We start from the raw sequence: 17,426 nt of genomic DNA on the forward strand, positions 1-17,426 counted from the left end.
AATGAAAAAAAAAAGTTGCATGTTAAATGTCATTTATCCTCCACTGGTGTTCACTTTGCTGTCATAACCATGTCATGAATATATTACAGAAATGTAACATTTGTATAATTTGAACAGACACCCTCCCATTGCTTTGGATGTTTATTTCAATGTAAAGACACTGAGTTTGGTTGTTTTGCTACTTATGATGTTTTCATTGTCATTTTTCAGTCTCTGTACCAAATGTGTCCCAGAAGCTTTGGATACTGTATGCGTGTTTATGTAAATTGTTATTTTTGGAGTTTTGATTCTCCTGTGTGATATTAATCTTGGTCTTTATGATTTCCTTTTTGATTATCTGTAAGTACAGATGACTTTGCCATCTCTACATATTGTTGGAGGCATTTTTAAGAGCTCCATGTTGTTGTATTATAAAACCTGCAACTATTAAAAATAAAACAAAATTAACATATTACTTTTGAACTGAACATTCAGACAAAACAAAAGTCTGCTGACCTTCATCCAGCGCTCGACAATGGAAGAATCAAACTCCCAGATGATTAAAAATGTAATGCACAAACCAAGTCGGCACAGATAGCCTCATGATTAGTGCATTGAGTCGTCAACAACTATGCTCACAGCGACTTGAGTTCTATTCCCATCTCAAGGTCCTTCACTGTTCCTGCTTCCCTCTCTCCACCCAATACTTCGTCTCAAAATAAAAAAGGCACCAAAAGTGCATAAATATAACTCAAAAAACAAATGACCAACCTAGAATGTAGTTTTCTAAGGAGACCTGTTCCCTTATATTAATAAATATAATTTTTGTAAATTTTTTCATAGAAATTGTTATCTGATGTTCTTTATTGTTTCCTACATCATTATGTTTTAATATAATGCTCAATAAAAAGCAAAAAGGCTATTACTTTGGTCTGTTTTTTTTTTTTAAAAAAGAAAGAAATGGCATCTTATTAACAGAATCGTATGACTGGGTTTGACAAACACATTTGCTAAGTCAATGTTCCACAGGAAGCTTAAGTGTTACTGCTGAGATCAATGATGAATCTGTAATGCCTGAAATATTGATCTACATGTTTGAGCAATCCTGAGCATGCTTAGTCGGAAAGATTTGCCCTGGCAGTTCACATTAAAAAAAAACTCTTCCTTTCCCTTTTTAGTCATATAAGATGTACTATACAGGTCCTTCTCAAAAAATTAGCAGATTGTGATAAAGTTCATTATTTTCCATAATGTAATGATAAAAATTAAACTTTCATATATTTTAGATTCATTGCACACCAACTGAAATATTTCAGGTCTTTTATTGTTTTAATACTGATGATTTTGGCATACAGCTCATGAAAACCCAAAATGTCTGTCTCAAAAAATTAGCATATCATGAAAAGGTTCTCTAAACAAGCTATTAACCTAATCATCTGAATCAACTAATTAACTCTAAACACCTGAAAAAGATTCCTGAGGCTTTTAAAAACTCCCAGCCCGGTTCATTACTCAAAACCGCAATCATGGGTAAGACTGCTGACCAGAAGGCCATCATTGACACCCTCAAGCAAGAGGGTAAGACACAGAAAGAAATTTCTGAACAAACAGGCTGTTCCCAGAGTGCTGTATCAAGGCACCTCAGTGGGAAGTCTGTGGGAAGGAAAAAGTGTGGCAAAAAACGCTGCACAACGAGAAGAGGTGACCGGACCCTGAGGAAGATTGTGGAGAAGGACCGATTCCAGACCTTGGGGGACCTGCGGAAGCAGTGGACTAAGTCTGGAGTAGAAACATCCAGACCCACTGTGCACAGGAGTGTGCAGGAAATGGGCTACATGTGCCGCATTCCCCAGGTCAAGACACTTTTCAACCAGAAACAGCGGCAGAAGCGCCTGACCTGGGCTACAGAGAAGCAGCACTGGACTTTTGGACAAATTTTGCATGTCATTCGGAAATCAAGGTGCCAGAGTCTGGAGGAAGACTTGGGAGAAGGAAATGCCAAAATACCTGAAGTCCAGTGTCAAGTACCCACAGTCAGTGATGGTCTGGGGTGCCATGTCAGCTGCTGGTGTTGGTCCACTGTGTTTTATCAAGGGCAGGGTCAATGCAGCTAGTTATCAGGAGATTTTGGAGCACTTCATGCTTCCATCTGCTGAAAAGCTTTATGGAGATGAAGATTTCATTTTTCAGCACGACCTGGCACCTGCTCACAGTGCCAAAACCACTGGTAAATGGTTTACTGACCATGGTATTACTGTGCTCAATTGGCCTGTCAACTCTCCTGACCTGAACCCCATAGAGAATCTGTGGGATATTGTGAAGAGAAAGTTGAGAGACGCTAGACCCAACACTCTGGATGAGCTTAAGGCCGCTATTGAAGCATCCTGGGCCTCCATAACACCTCAGCAGTGCCACAGGCTGATTGCCTCCATGCCACGCCACATTGAAGCAGTCATTTCTGCAAAAGGATTCCCGACCAAGTATTGAGTGCATAACTGAACATAATTATTTGAAGGTTGACTTTTTTTGTATTAAAAACACTTTTCTTTTATTGGTCGGATGAAATATGCTAATTTTTTGAGATAGGAATTTGGGGTTTTCATGAGCTGTATGCCAAAATCATCAGTATTAAAACAATAAAAGACCTGAAATATTTCAGTTGGTGTGCAATGAATCTAAAATACATGAAAGTTAAATTTTTATCATTACATTATGGAAAATAATGAACTTTATCACAATATGCTAATTTTTGGAAAAGGACCTGTATTAGAAAAATGAGCAAGAGCTTATTTGTGTTCATTAAAAAAAAAAATTACATATGTTTTTTTGTTTTGTATCATATTTGAGGCATCAGATTTTAATATGATATAGTGATGTATTGAGATCATTTTCACTTACACAAAAGCAGATGTTTTTATTTATGGCCAAAAAGTAAAGATGAAATTCTGAGCTTGTAATGCAAATCAATGAGATCCTTATAACTAATATTATGTATAATCAAGTGAACGTGCTTCAGTCCAGTAAAATATAACTGATATTATAAAAGTTTTTCCTTACGTTTACTTTTTAAAAAATAAATTCAAGATTTCACAGCAAAAAGACACATGTAACATAACCTGAAAATATTAACTTTCAATCAGACAAATGAAGGCATGTAGTAGATTGTGAACGACAGGTTTTTCAGCACAATGTTGATCATGTCGATCATTTAGATCTCTTAGAAATGTATGTATCACATACGATGCAGTAGGCTTTATAGGGTTAAAGACAGGTTGTTTTGTTCTGTTTGCTGGCACAGGCCTGTGTGTGTGTATGCATACCTACTCAGCACACACTGTACTCTATAATACACACACCTCTTTGCTTCTCATCATGCACTCAGCCCCAAATACACTCAACAATAAGATGGAGCAGCTGGGCCTGCTGTACTGCTCAAGTCAGCAAAACACTTGCCGTCTTCATCTGATGACAATGCTGATTGTTGTTTCACTCCTGTTTGTGTCCTTTGGGGGTGTAACAAAAGAAGACAAGCGGACAAGGGAAATCTCATCACAATGACGATAAAGTTATTTATTCACTCTCCGATATAAATGTCCCAGGTATTTCTTCATGTTTAAACTTCTCCACCGGTTTTTTGAAAACAGAAATAGATAAACGAATTAGCAGCTGTACAGACTTACAGAAAGAAATTATATCATTCGCATGTATATTGGAAGGATGAATGAATCAATAACGCAATGTCGAATATGCCATGTCGTTTGATTGATTGCACTTTATTCTCTACATGAATATAGCCTTGGAAGCTGGTATGGGGTTTAAAAGAAAAGAAAGAAAGAATATGCCATGCGTCCAGTTTTACAATTTCTCATTTTCTAATACAAAAAAAAAAAACACTGCCATCTACTGGCGGCAAAGCGCTGTATAAGTTTCTGTTTCTTACCTCTTCACATGTTAGACACGAATACGAATAAATAAAGTATCCGTCGTCGTGTCTCACATTTAGAAATGTTGATGAACTACAGTTATTTTTAGAATAAATTTTTTAGAATAAATGCATCGTAAAAAAAGAAAGTGTATCGTAAAATGTGTCCGTTGCGGAACTAATGTTCAGCATCACTGTGTTTCCGGGGAGAAGCGAAGGATGTGGCACACTGATGTCTTGAGTGTGTTGTGTAAAACCATAGACGGTGCAAAACAGAGAGGCATTTACTAATATTATTAATTATCAGTATGTTTTCAGTACTTTAGGCCGCGAAATTTCTGCTTTGTTACAATGTGTTAACTAAGTAACCTTAATATGCAAATAAATATTCTTTGATTTTGACAATAATTCTGCAACACGTTCTAGATAATTGAGAAATAGTCGTCTTAACTAAAGTCATATCGGTTTGGTAATCTCTATTGATTTATTTGTATAATTTAATATGGATTTTGGGTTCAAACCATTGTGTCCTTGATCAAGACCCGGGTTTTCAAACTGGAAAACTTTAGAAAGAAAGAAAGAATAATAATAATAATAAACAAACACACCAATAAATGTAATTAAATAGAGAATTTGATGCAAATAAAAATCAGATAAATCAGTTTTAAATAAATAATAAATCAAACAGTAGATTAACATAGTCAAAAATGATATAATAATGTAATAGTAGCAGTAAACTAAATATTTTCCAAATGGTATTTTATACATATTTATAGAATTAGTTTTTACTGTATAAATTGGGTCTTAATAAATGAAAATATATAGTTGCCTCTTAAAGTTTAGAAAGCAAATCCCATGAACAAGAATGATCATATTTGGGGTCTGTGGCATTTAAAAAAAATAAAACCCCTGATCAAGACACTAAACAATTTCTTGCTTAAAGGCAGGGTAGGTAAAAAAATGTATAAAAAACTTTTTTTCCAAATTTGTTTAAACTTTATTTATATATCAATACATAATTAAAATGTAAGTACTCTGAAAAAGAAAGTATAAAAATCGAGTGACTGTAGACCTCTCACGACTGTTTTAAAGACAGCTCATTATTTCCATTCACTCTACCCCCTCCCTTCTGGGCTCCTTCCAAAGCCTCTACTACGGCTCGCTAAGTAATGTTATGTTAGCTATATTACGCAGCTACGTGTGCTAATGACACATGCTTCATGAAAAAAATATGTATGATCAAAATACAAAAAGAAAGATTTACCTGTCCAGCAGAAATAAAGCCATCAAGGAGTCACTTTTCAGCCCCTTGAGTTCCCTCAGTTCTCGCCATCGCTGGAAAGCCACGCCGATATAAACTCGCGTTTTATTTCTTTGTTTATCCAAAGACTTTTTGTTCATTGCCTTTTCTTGTACTGTTACTGTCTTCCTTTTTTTGCCTGGTTTGCCTTCACTAACTGCATAGGCTGGTACTGTGAAATTTGCTTGCTGTTTCTCTGCCATTGTTTTGGTATTCCTAGGATCCGTGCCTGTTGAATTCCTCAAATCAAACGTGCACGCGCAAGTGGGCAGGTCATGTGTGGCAAAAGGGTGGTTGCCATGGTTGCGAGAGAGTGACAGTCGCCTAAGCCAATCCTATGTTTCGTCCCGAAATGGAAATAATGAGCTGTGTTTAATACAGATTAAACGGTCTAGAGTCACTCGATTTTTATACTCTTTTTATCAGAGTACTTACATTTTAATTATGCACTGATATATATAGAAAGTTTAAACAAATTTGGAAGAAAGTTGTTTATAAGTGTATTACGTACCCTGCCTTTAAAGCAGAAGTCTAATAAATAGCACAGTAAATCAGTGGATCGCAAATTGTTTCACTTCAGGACCCAGATTTTACATCATGTAGCAACAAATCATAGTCCTTAAAAGTGACATTAAAATATAAACATTAACTGTATGATTAAGTAAAATCATTTTGTATTCATGAAATAAGCATGTTGACAATTATGGTTTTTAATTGTCTCTTTGTTTTCCATGTTTTCATTCTCTTAGCAGGCAATAATTGTGTGATCTGTGACCAGTAGAGAACCTCTGCTTTAAGTCACTTTAGATAAAAGCACCTGTTTTTACAGAACTTTACATTTCTTGTTTTGTTAGCAACATGTTTCTAAAAACAAAGTTTAAAGTTCACTTTTGAGGTTAAACACATGACATTGAAAATGCTCAAATTGTCTTTGGTTTTTTATCTGTACATTTCTCTAAAGAAATAGTTCTAAACAAAGCAGTCACACATCTCCGAGCAACACTGTTGTTACTGAATGATTCACCTTTTTTTGAACGAATCGGGTGAGTCAATGATTCAGTGAGCCATTCATTAAGACAGTCACTTGCTTCATTTATTGAATGAATCGGCCGTTTAATAAATCGTTTGAATCGATGACTCAATGATTAGGACAGTGACTTGCCGCCACCTACTGGTGGTTTGGTTTCTTATTTAAAAGTATTGCATTTTTCCAATCTTTCCAAATACAGTATGTATGTTTAAAAAAGTACATTATTAATCTTGCAACATTATGCATTTGCAATGTTACTGTATAAATGCATTTATGGAACCTCTAATCTTCATTAAACAGTCATTAAACACAGTAAATACATTTAAATGCCACTTTTGATGCAGCTTTTGTACATCCTCAGCTGTTGAAAGATGGAGTTTGTTTATACTACAGCCATACAGTTTCTTATTATTCTAACTAAAATTACAACTTTGACATAAATGATGACTCGTAGACTACATTTAATATGGTTAGAAATAAATATTGCCCTTTCCTAAAAAGCTGATTTATTTTTTATTGTGTTTTATCTCAAGCGATGCAGTATTAATTGGCTACAACTTCATAATCGCACACTTTTTCCTGACTGAGTTTATTTTTTATTATTGTATTGTTGAATCTCATTAGTGATCTTGGACTGAGTGTGCTTTGAAATTCAAATGTGAGTTTTAAACATGCTTGTTTGTCTCTGAGATTTATGAGCACATTGTTATGCACTTTTCAGAGTAGATTCTACTGTCTTCAGTATTTGATTATCATAGTGTAAAAACCATAGACAGTAAAAACAGAGAATGAGAGTCCAGCTAATGATTCTGATGTAATTTAGGCTTAAGCCTGATGAGGTTCACTATGCTGAACTCAACACAAGCCACAACAGGACAGCACTGTTCATCTGTTCGTATTCCATGCAGCGACCGGAAACAGCCCCACCCTCAGCAATATTTAACAGTGTCGCAGTTCACGTGATGTGAATCTGGCATCTAGCACAGGAAATAACAGATGAGATAAACTGAGAAACTGACAATTGCGTGGTGTTTGCGGATGCTACGTGTGTTGTAAACACCCTTAAAATAAACAGTCAAGAATTACGTGTTCAAATACATAGGCTATATTAATCTGAAATTGAAAGCACCCCAAAATCCCCCAGGAAGCAAATGTCATTTGTTTAATTAGTATTTTTTTTAATTAAAATGAAAACGAATTAATATATCACTGTACTAAACCCCTAAATTGGGGAAAAAAGTATTCACTACTCATAAACTTTAACATGTCCATTTATAATTAAACATAAGGAAACTAAAAAAAATAGGTTTATTTTTTCAAAAGTTTCAAAACCCAGAGAACACTGAACCGTGGGAATCGAACTTTTTTTTTTGCGTAGTTCTACGTGTACGTGATGACGTAGGTGCATACGCGCGCGCTCTCATCACTAATTTCCTGAAATATACATAAAAACCGCAGCTGACTGAGAGTAAAAAGGTGCCATTTGATCCTGATGCTCGTGGGATGTGCTGATAGTTCATGCCAGGTGTGCTCTTCGGAATGAGGCGCTCCTCATATGGGTTGGGCTCTTATACAGGTTTAACTTCATTCCTGAAGAGATTGATTATTTCTTTTTCGCTGTCAAGACTTTCGCCATTATAAATAAAGATTTATTAGCGTTATATATTTTTTAAATATTCAGTTTCTTTTTATTTGTGTAGCTCTTTTCACAATACATATATGTTTAGAGGATTGTTTCTAAATAAACGTAGTATTGCCAAAATATTAAAACCATTAATACAGAGTTATATTAATTATACAGTTATTTTACCATATTAAAATTAAGTACATAACAGAATTAAACAGTACATTTCTTTCCAGCTCGCACACACTTCAACCCAACTTTTCTATTCATCGTTAGAGAAGCCTTAGAGTTTTCCCCGCCCATGTGTGGTTATTGACACCTACATCGACCAATGATGTTCCGAGAAATCTTTAAACCGACCAATGACGTAGCGTTGTAGGCCCGAACTCGGCCCAGCATGCTAGACCTCGTCCGTGTTGTGTGTGTGCTATGGACTCAGCCCAGTAATATTGACAATAGGGCGAAAAAGGGACCGATATTCCATAATAAAACACATTTTCTGGATTAAAATAACATATAAGTGCGGTGTGTGGATACAAAGAGATACCCGGGGATGTTCGTATTTCTGCTGGAGCCTTTTCTATCGTCGGAAATTTGAGTGTTTGATGGGATTATTGCTGTGGGTTTGGCAGTTTTTAAGGCCAAAAACAGATTTGGTGTCTTTCTTTATCTTTTTCTGCTGCTTCAAGAGGCCTTGAAGAAGGAAAGACGGTTAAAAAAACCCTCAAATCAGCACTTCACATCGAAAACATCAAGGTAAATGGAATATTTGAAGGTTTTTTGGCCTGTCCTGCTCAAGTTTACATTAGATCCGGCTCGTTTTAGTGTTTCATATACTTACCAGAGTACTATGTCAAATAAATTAACTTTAGGTACAAGAATACTTTTTATACAGAGTTTGTTAGGGGTTTTTGTAGTATTGTGTACCGAAAGGGGAAAAAATTAAAAACGCAAGCATACTTTTAATTGTTTTTCACACATTGTCCGACCATTTGAATGGGTGGATACGTGAAAATCCATGAAGAAAGCTTGTTCTTCATCTGTTTTTGTTTTATTGGTGATTTGGAATGCAGCAGGTCTTTTTCATCTGCTTGTGTGTGTGTAAGTGTGTTTAACATCATCAGGAGATCATGAAACTGCATCATCTGCACTCATGTGGACCATTGAATTTCGGAGGTATGCACTTTTTTTCTATAGTTTTTGAAGGAACCACAGTGCCAAATTGCTTATGTGCATCTCCAAACTCTGCCTGTTTATTTTGGACAAGCCCACCAAATGCAAAATGATTATTACTTCACTAGATTATTATTCACTAGTCTGTGCCTCTGTGCCCTGTTTCCATGGTCTGGTTCACTTCAGCTGCCTGGCAGTTGCAGCGTCTTGTCATCAGCAAAAACAACAACACGTTCATCTCACAAGTGGATTAAAGTTGGACTGGTTGTTTTGGGTGAATTTTAGTCAAAACCAATGGGAGAGGTTATCTCTAAATACCTAGTTATGGAGATTAGGGCCAGGGCATCAGTGTTTTGGATTAACGGCTAGGCATGAGTGTTTCCTAGATTGTGGTTGCAGGGTTCATGTCTTTGTCAGTCAATCCAGTGGTTAAGCCCTGTGAAGGTTTTTTTATACCTGCAGATCTTTATACAGAGCTGGATCGCAGAACAACATGGACATCTTGGATCTGTCTATTTTGTAGACAAAAATATGAAACTTTTTTTTTTGCTAAGGTTAACAGGGCTGTTGAGTAAAGGTTGTCATCTTTCTTATTTTGTCTTGATCTTACACATAAATCTAGCTGTGAATGTCAAATCTAGCTGTGAATGAACTTTACAACAGGACAGGAAGGAATATGGATTTTTTTCCATTTCTCACCTCATCAGTCTTATGTCCTGGACTGGTCCTATTTCACCCCAAATTAAAAATATAAAATTTATTTGCATAATTTTAAAAATCTATGCATTATTTTAATGTCAATTAAGTTAAATTAAGAGTATTTGGTGCATTTGTTGATTTAATTATTTAAATAAATCACTGATTTATTCAAATCAATGCAGCAAAAACTACCAGCATGTAAATATAAGTTTAAAAATATAATTTATATATATATATATATATATATATATATATTTATTTATTATTATTATTATTATTATTATTATTATTATTATTATTATTATTGTAATGAGATTTATGGTGAAATGTGCTTTAACATTTTATGAAAATAATGTAAAAAAAAAAATCTAATTTTGTTTTTCTTGTATCAAATTATATACATTTTGTTGATTTTGGGGTGAAATGTGACACATCCCAGCTTTGGGACATTCTCAAGAGTCTTAACCACAATGACTGCTTGTGTTTATTGATTTCTGCTGACCTTATGTGTTTTCATCAATGTTCTCTTGTGCGATTGTTGCTTGCATTCTTTGTTCTTGTACATGAGAGGAAGGTTTATTCTTTCTACAGGTAGCGATACTGCCAGGCCTGTCCTTTCTGAGAATGGGAGAAGTGGCTGAGAAAAGGGATGATATTGTTTGTGGTAGGCTGCACAGTGCAGCATTATGGGATGTCACCAATAGATGTTGGCAGCATCTCACTCGTTTGATGTCTGCTAATTTAAATCTCTTGGACTACAATATCAAAGTGCTCTGAATAATCAGATTAAAGATCATACAGGCTTCGGACCGTCCTATTCATATTATCAGTTGAATTGTACTTTTCTATGCAAATTCACTTGTCTCTACTTAGGGATTTTGTGTTCAAAAGGCATAAAATAACTGAGTTCAGTTCTAAATGTATATGATTTGGGCTTCTTAAGTTCCACCAGCATGACCAGAGGAAAAGTTTTGGTGGTCTTTCTCTGCTTCCCTGGCCTGTTTACTTCCTGTTAAACTTTTCTCTGCTCCTCCCTTTCTAAAGATGCATTTACAATGACACTGGTTAAATCGCAGGAGGTTGTAGAGTCTCTATGGTCACTAGTGTTGTCACGGTACCGCTACCAGTGAAAATCCACGGTTTCTTTTAATTAATTAAATTTTTTTTGTAAATAAAGGGGATTTGCTATTAAAATTAAAACATGGAAGAAATATTGTGTGATTTATTTCTTTAAAAAATAAAGTTTTATTAATTTTTTCAACAGTAGTAGCAGTATCACATACATTCTACTAAATAATAGTAAAATTTCTAGCACAATCCCTTTATGTAAAATTTAACTTATTTTGACGGGCTGCCATGAATACCTTTAAATTGGCACTGGTTTTACTCAAATGAAACGGTAAAATGCTTGTGAAGTGACTCAGAACAGTTCTGGTGATGTTTATGTATTTATGTCCTCATTGAGATGGCAGATGCTGAAATTACTACAAGCGTCACGCGCTTCAGTCTATGTAAACAAACTGTGGCAGAAAATGCAGGATTCATATTTCAACCAACTTTTGCGGCTTAACATTTACAGATACTTGTCCATATGGAGATTTGATTTGATTAATTTATGCTAACTTTGACAAATTCCGTGTCTGTCCATATTAAATTGTAAGTTTAATTTTCATGACTGGGTTTTGAGATTCCGTCCACGTTTTCTGCTTCGCAGAAATCATAGTGCTGTATGCTTCAAGAATCAGGTTGACCAGGTACTCGCTACCACTGGTACTTAAAGAAACCTGCTACCGTGACATTTTCATTTTTTTTTTTTTTGTACCGACTTAGTACCGAAGTACAGAGTCTTTTGACAACACTAAAGCCCCTTTCACACTGCGATTCCGGCAAATACACAGGTAAAGTGTTCCTGCAATTGTTCCCGGGTCACTAGATTTTGCACTTTCAAACTGCCAGTGATTACCCAGGATATGTGCGTGCTTTCACACACAACCCGTAAAGGTCCCGTAATGACACGTGACATCAGGGCGTGACGTGTAATGTACGAGTCGAAAACGTTAGGCATTTTATACTTTCACTGAAGCAAGCGAACGATCTCGTCTAACTGATCTCTGCTTCATTACAGTTTGCAAATTTTTTTTGTCGCGAACGTTAATCTTCCTTCAAAACAGCCGGTAAAAGAGTCGCGCTATAATGTGCGTCATCACTACGACACCGCATTCGATCTGGCTTTTGTTCACACAGCGCTCGTCCCGGGATTGAACACTGCAATGTTACTACCGTATTTTTTGGACTATAAGTCGCACCTGAGTATAAGTCGCATCAGTCCAAAAATACGTCATGATGAGGATAAAAACATATATAAGTCGCACTGGACTATAAGTTGCATTTATTTAGAACCAAGATCCAAGATAAAACATTACCGTCTACAGCCGTGAGAGGGCGCTCTATGTTTTCAAGGGTAGACTACAGGAGCACTGAACAGCATAGATCGCCCTCTGGCGGCTGTAGACGGTAATGTTTTAACTTGGTTTATTTCTCTCGGTTCATGTCAAATTAATTTTGATAAATAAGTCGCACCTGACTCGCAGGACCAGCCAAACAATGAAAAAAAGTGCGACTTATAGTCCGGAAAATACGGTAGGTCCCCGACCCGGGTTCAATGGAATCAAACTCGGAATCAATCCCGGGACGTGTTTGCTTTCACACAGAAGGCGACCCGGCAATTTGCCGGGTCCGACGTGGAGTGTGAAAGGAGCTTATTGGTCACTAGTTCCAACCAGACTGCCTTATTCAACTTTTCCACTTTACTGATGGTTGCTATCGCTCATGACGTCAGAAATCGGCAATATAAAAATGTTGATAAATTGTTAAAATTAAAAAAATGTACATTGAAAAAAATTTGTTATTTTCATTTGCTTTAATTTAGAAGACTTTTTTTTTTTTGCCTTTTACTTTTGTGTCTTAATTCCCAAATGCATCTGGTTTGTTATGCAGGGCAGTAATTCTGTGTGTTTTAGAGCTGAAACAACGAATCGATTTAATAGATTAAAATCGATTATTAAAATAGTTGTCAGCTAATTTAGTCATCGATTCGTTGCTAAATAATTTATTTGCCGTAAGCGGCTTATTTCGTGCATATTTCAGATCTGCGGTGACCAAAGTGTGGCAGTAATGAGCCACCGGAGGATTTACTCAGCCAGTACAACAGGAGAAGTAGCGAATAGCCAATAGCTGGCCTCGTTTTATGTCACGTGCTTCCCGAACGGCGTCTCTGCAGCATTCAGCAGGATGTGGGAGTACTTTATTTTGAGCCTTCAAAAAAGAAGATTAACCTGTAAACTCTGCACTACTGAACTGTTTAAGGGACTGTTCACATATCGCGTCTTTTGTGCGCTCATGTTCGTTATTTCCAATGTAGGCGCGCAGTATGCGCGCTCATAATGGAAGCGACGCGGTCGCGACGCACCCGTTTTTCCAGGCGCGTGCACACCGCATCGAGTTAAAAACATTTCAACTTTTCAGAATGCAGCAAGCGCACCGCGGGTCATGTGACAAGAACTAAATAATCAGCTTCATCCTTTCCCGTAACAACGTTAAAAGCTCAGCCAAGATGAAGGAACAGCTGATCATAGCTGTATATGGATTCCCATTTTGAAATAAATTTAGTAGCAGAGCTACTGCAAGCGATTTTTAGAGCTGCAAATCCATTTATCCTTTGCTGAAATTTCCGCGTCTTCAAGGAGAGAGCACGTCATGGTTGCTTAGCAAAGGCAGGCGCCTCAGGGGCGCTTCTGCACGAGCGCTTTGGAAAGGAGGAGAAAGCGGTGCGCACAGTCTATGGGTGCGCCTAGCGTTTTAGGCGCGATATGTGAACGGCCCCTAAGCCTTTTATTTGTGCAGATTCTCCAGTACAATGTTGTTTGCAAATGTTTAGTTGTAAAAGCTGATAACATTGCTTTTTAACAGTTAACATTTAAAGCTTAACAAACATGTTCTGTGATCAGTTTGTCGTTTACCAGTTCATAATTCAGTCGTGCAGCCTAATTATGACTGAATGAGAGAGGTAAATGTTTAAAGATATTTGAAATGCACTTTATTTTTCTAAGTATTCACTGCTCTTTTTCACACAGCAGGTTTTTTGTGTGTCCGTTTTTTCTGGACAACCTTCTGATGGATTTTACTTTAAATTGTGAGTTCCATTCAGGTTTCATGCCATTGGCACTTTATTCGAAGGATTGTTTACAATTTCACAGCATAAGCTATAAAGCTGTTTCCCAGTAAATAATAAAATACAACGCACTGCAATCTTATTCTGTTTTATCCTTATTCTTCGTGAAAATATGTTCTGAAAGATTCCTTAATAAGCTTTGTTCGGGATGTTAAACTACTTTAGGAGCTTTAAGGACTGCCATGGTGAAAACATTATTTGAAATCTCCTTGTGAAATTTGCAAGAGTATGGGTCAGTGTTTTGATTGCAGAAGAGTTTGACAAAGGATCACTAACACATAATAAAACAACTCCAGGTATATTTGTGATGAGGATATGACAATGCAAAATTATTAAAATCTCTTAAAAATCTATGCTGAATGATAAAGACCCTTTATTAATAATTTACTTTGGGGGAAAAATGGGAAAAACTAAAATATAAGTACATAAACCGATTAATCGTAAAAATAATCGACAGATTAATCGATTATCAAAATAATCGTTAGTTGCAGCCCTAGTGTGTTTATCTGCTTTAAATTCATGCATGAAATTCAAGCTGACACCTGTAGACTCGTGGTAAACCTGATCCAGATTTTTTAGTCGACAGTGTCCTGCCATGTTATTGCATCACAGTATAGTATTTGTTTTTTTAATTTTGATTATGAATTTGTGAATGCTGTTTTATCTCTCATTGCAGTGTTCATTCTTGCCTTTGTTTACACCTCTGTCTAGATTTTCATTTTGCCACCACATTTCCTTCCTATAGCCATTTGTGGTTCATTTTATAATAGCAAGTCTGAAATGCGAACTTTTTTTCCCCAAGGCATTAAAAGAGGTCTAGATTAGGTGCTGTTATTGGTCCTGCAAAACAGCTTAATGCACAGACATAATGAAAATATACACATCATTGATCTAAAGACCTCAGTGCAACTAATGGCTGTTTAAGGTACTGCTGGAGAGTAACTTTACATTTCTCTTTTGTCTTTTCCTTTATGTACTTTAATGTCTGGGATTATTTAATCCATCATAAAACCTACAGAACCTGAATTCTCAGATATGAAATGTTTTCTTTTGTGTGTGTGTGTTGTTTTGAAGGAATAACTTGCCATTAATCATTGTGTAGTTTTGTAGCCTGATTAGTGTCGGTGACTGTAGGAGTGTGTTTTACTATGAGTCTGTGTTCTCTAATTATATCCATCTAAAAACTTGTCTTTACAGAGTGATCATGTTAACAACAGCAGTTATTTATAGCTATAGACAATAGGGGTGTAACGGTTCACAAAATTCACGGTTCGGTTCGATACAATACACTGGTGTCACGGTTCGGTTCGGTACGGTGCGGTACGTTTTAGATACAGCAAAAAGAAAAAATTAGCAGATAAATTTCCTTGATTTTTATAAAAATGTTTTATTTATTAAAACTAACAAAGTATGTTTTTTTTTTTTTTACATTGAACAATGATGGAGCTATTCTTTACCCATCTTCTATGGTGTTTTCTTAGCAGCATACTGTATAAAGCAAAAACAGCTCCTTATAAAAAAAAATGAAAATGTTATATTAGTTATGAACAAATACAAAGATGTAACTTTTTATATGGAACTCTATAACTCTTTATATTGAGTGTGTTTTTACTCAATTGGTTCTCTATAGGGCTTATGTTTTTTGGAACAAAGCAGGAATTACGGTCTGTCTGAAATGAGCTTGTGAAGGAATATTGTAACGGGGCTCAATTACATTAAGCATGTTCTTAAAACCTACGTTTTCCACTACAGCACAGTTACTCATTGCGCGGCTCGCGAGCCGCATGCGGCTCGTCAAGCTATAACTGCCGGCTCGCATAGTAGCTTACAGTATCACACTGCCACTTGCCTTCAGAGCATGTGAGGCGGGAGCGAGCGGGCGGATCTTGGACAGAGCGCAGAGCGGCAATTTCAAAAGGACGGTGGACGGAGCGTCGCATTTCCCGCTCCAAATTCGCTCTGCTCACACCACGAGTCTGAAGCATGCTCATTCAAGCCTGACCCTGAATCCATTAGTCTTGCACAGTCATCAACAGTAGACTATTTTCAAGCAAAACTCGGCTCAATAATGGGGTTCAAAAAGTAAAATGAGAATTCATACAGGTGTAGCCTATCAATATAAGTCGCACTAAGACTGCTTTAAAACTTTCACTGAGACCTCAAACAGAAAGCACAAAGCTTAAATTTGATTTCATTTTGTATTAATTGTATCTTGATTTTAATCAAGGTTTCATCAACCAATTGTCTGGATTTAATAAGAAGTAAATAGAAAATAGATAACCACGATACGAAGGAGCCGGTGTGAACCTGGAGTTTGTCTCATGAATGAACTGAAACTCAGCGTATAGCCTACTTGCCTCACAGACACGACACATAGGCTATATATAAAGTAGGGTTGCTCCGATCACGATCGGCCGATAGTTAATGCGCATCTCGTCAGTAAAGCCGGTTTTCTAATCAGCGGTAAATTCCATCAGGTGCGTGATTTCACATAGAGCAGCTGTTACTACACAGAGCCGTTGTTAACTGAGAAGATGCGCAAATAAACGCTGAAAATGAACGTGGATTTGCGCATCTTCTCAGTTAACAATGGCTCCGTGTAGTATCAGCTGCTCTATGTGAAATCACGCAGCTGATGGAATTTACCGCTGATTAGAGAACCGGCTTTACTGACGAGATGCGTATAACGATTGGCCGATCGTGATCGGAGCAACCCTAATATAAAGCTTGAAATGTCTACATTTAAACAAAACACTTCAAAACGAAAGAAAACAGACTGCTCTCCCTCCCGTATGAAATGTGCATTTCTCTCAGGCGCGTTTACTACTGCGAAGATCACGAGTCAGCATCTTTCTAGACGACAGACATAAAAAAAATTAAATGTCTTCTGCTATATTTTACATATTCATAATCATTAATTTTGCCGGTTCGTTGTGACAGCTTTTAGGTGCCCTTAAATGTAACATGAATGCATCAGCACTGAAAACAGAGATTTTTTTTTTCTTTTGGGGGCATTTTGTTTGACATTCATGCCAGCTTTCACTCATTCCACTATTAAATTAAATCTGTTCTTAAACGAAAATGTATTGGCCGTGTTATTTCTTTTTTGTGGGATGTCCAATTTATATGTAGAAATGCACATTTGCAAAGGTGACTTAGTATGTTGTCGTAAAAGTTGCTCGCCTTTTGATTTTGCTCTGCCAATGTGGCTCTTGTGAAAAAAATAGTGAGGATCACTGCACTACAGAGTAAGGCGCTCGCTCACTAAGTAATACACACTGATGGCTCGTTGCAAAATGGCTCAGTATTGCTGAGTGAGCAAGCGCCTGACTGAGTAGCCTAACATAAACATATAAGTTGGTGTTTTTTTCTTCTTCAGGGGTGTCAGGGGCGTTGCCTGCTACGTCGTTTGTTGAACGCATATCATTATATTTCACATTTTTTTTATTTTCCAAATATAATTAATTA

The 17,426-nt window shown here is 36.5% G+C and overlaps 1 protein-coding gene across 1 annotated transcript in view; it reads left to right on the top strand.

The window, feature by feature from the left end:
* The first annotated feature begins 8,239 nt into the window (after positions 1-8,239).
* The window catches only part of LOC132110489 (serine/threonine-protein phosphatase 2A 56 kDa regulatory subunit epsilon isoform), a 39,727-nt gene continuing 30,540 nt past the window's right edge, over positions 8,240-17,426 (top strand). Inside the window, exon 1 of the mRNA XM_059517136.1 lies at positions 8,240-8,611. The gene's annotated coding sequence lies outside the window, so the exon portion shown is untranslated. The remainder of the gene's footprint in view (positions 8,612-17,426) is intronic.

The sequence above is a fragment of the Carassius carassius genome, chromosome 30 (assembly GCF_963082965.1).
Source record: "Carassius carassius chromosome 30, fCarCar2.1, whole genome shotgun sequence".
Classification (NCBI taxonomy): Eukaryota; Metazoa; Chordata; class Actinopteri; order Cypriniformes; family Cyprinidae; genus Carassius; species Carassius carassius.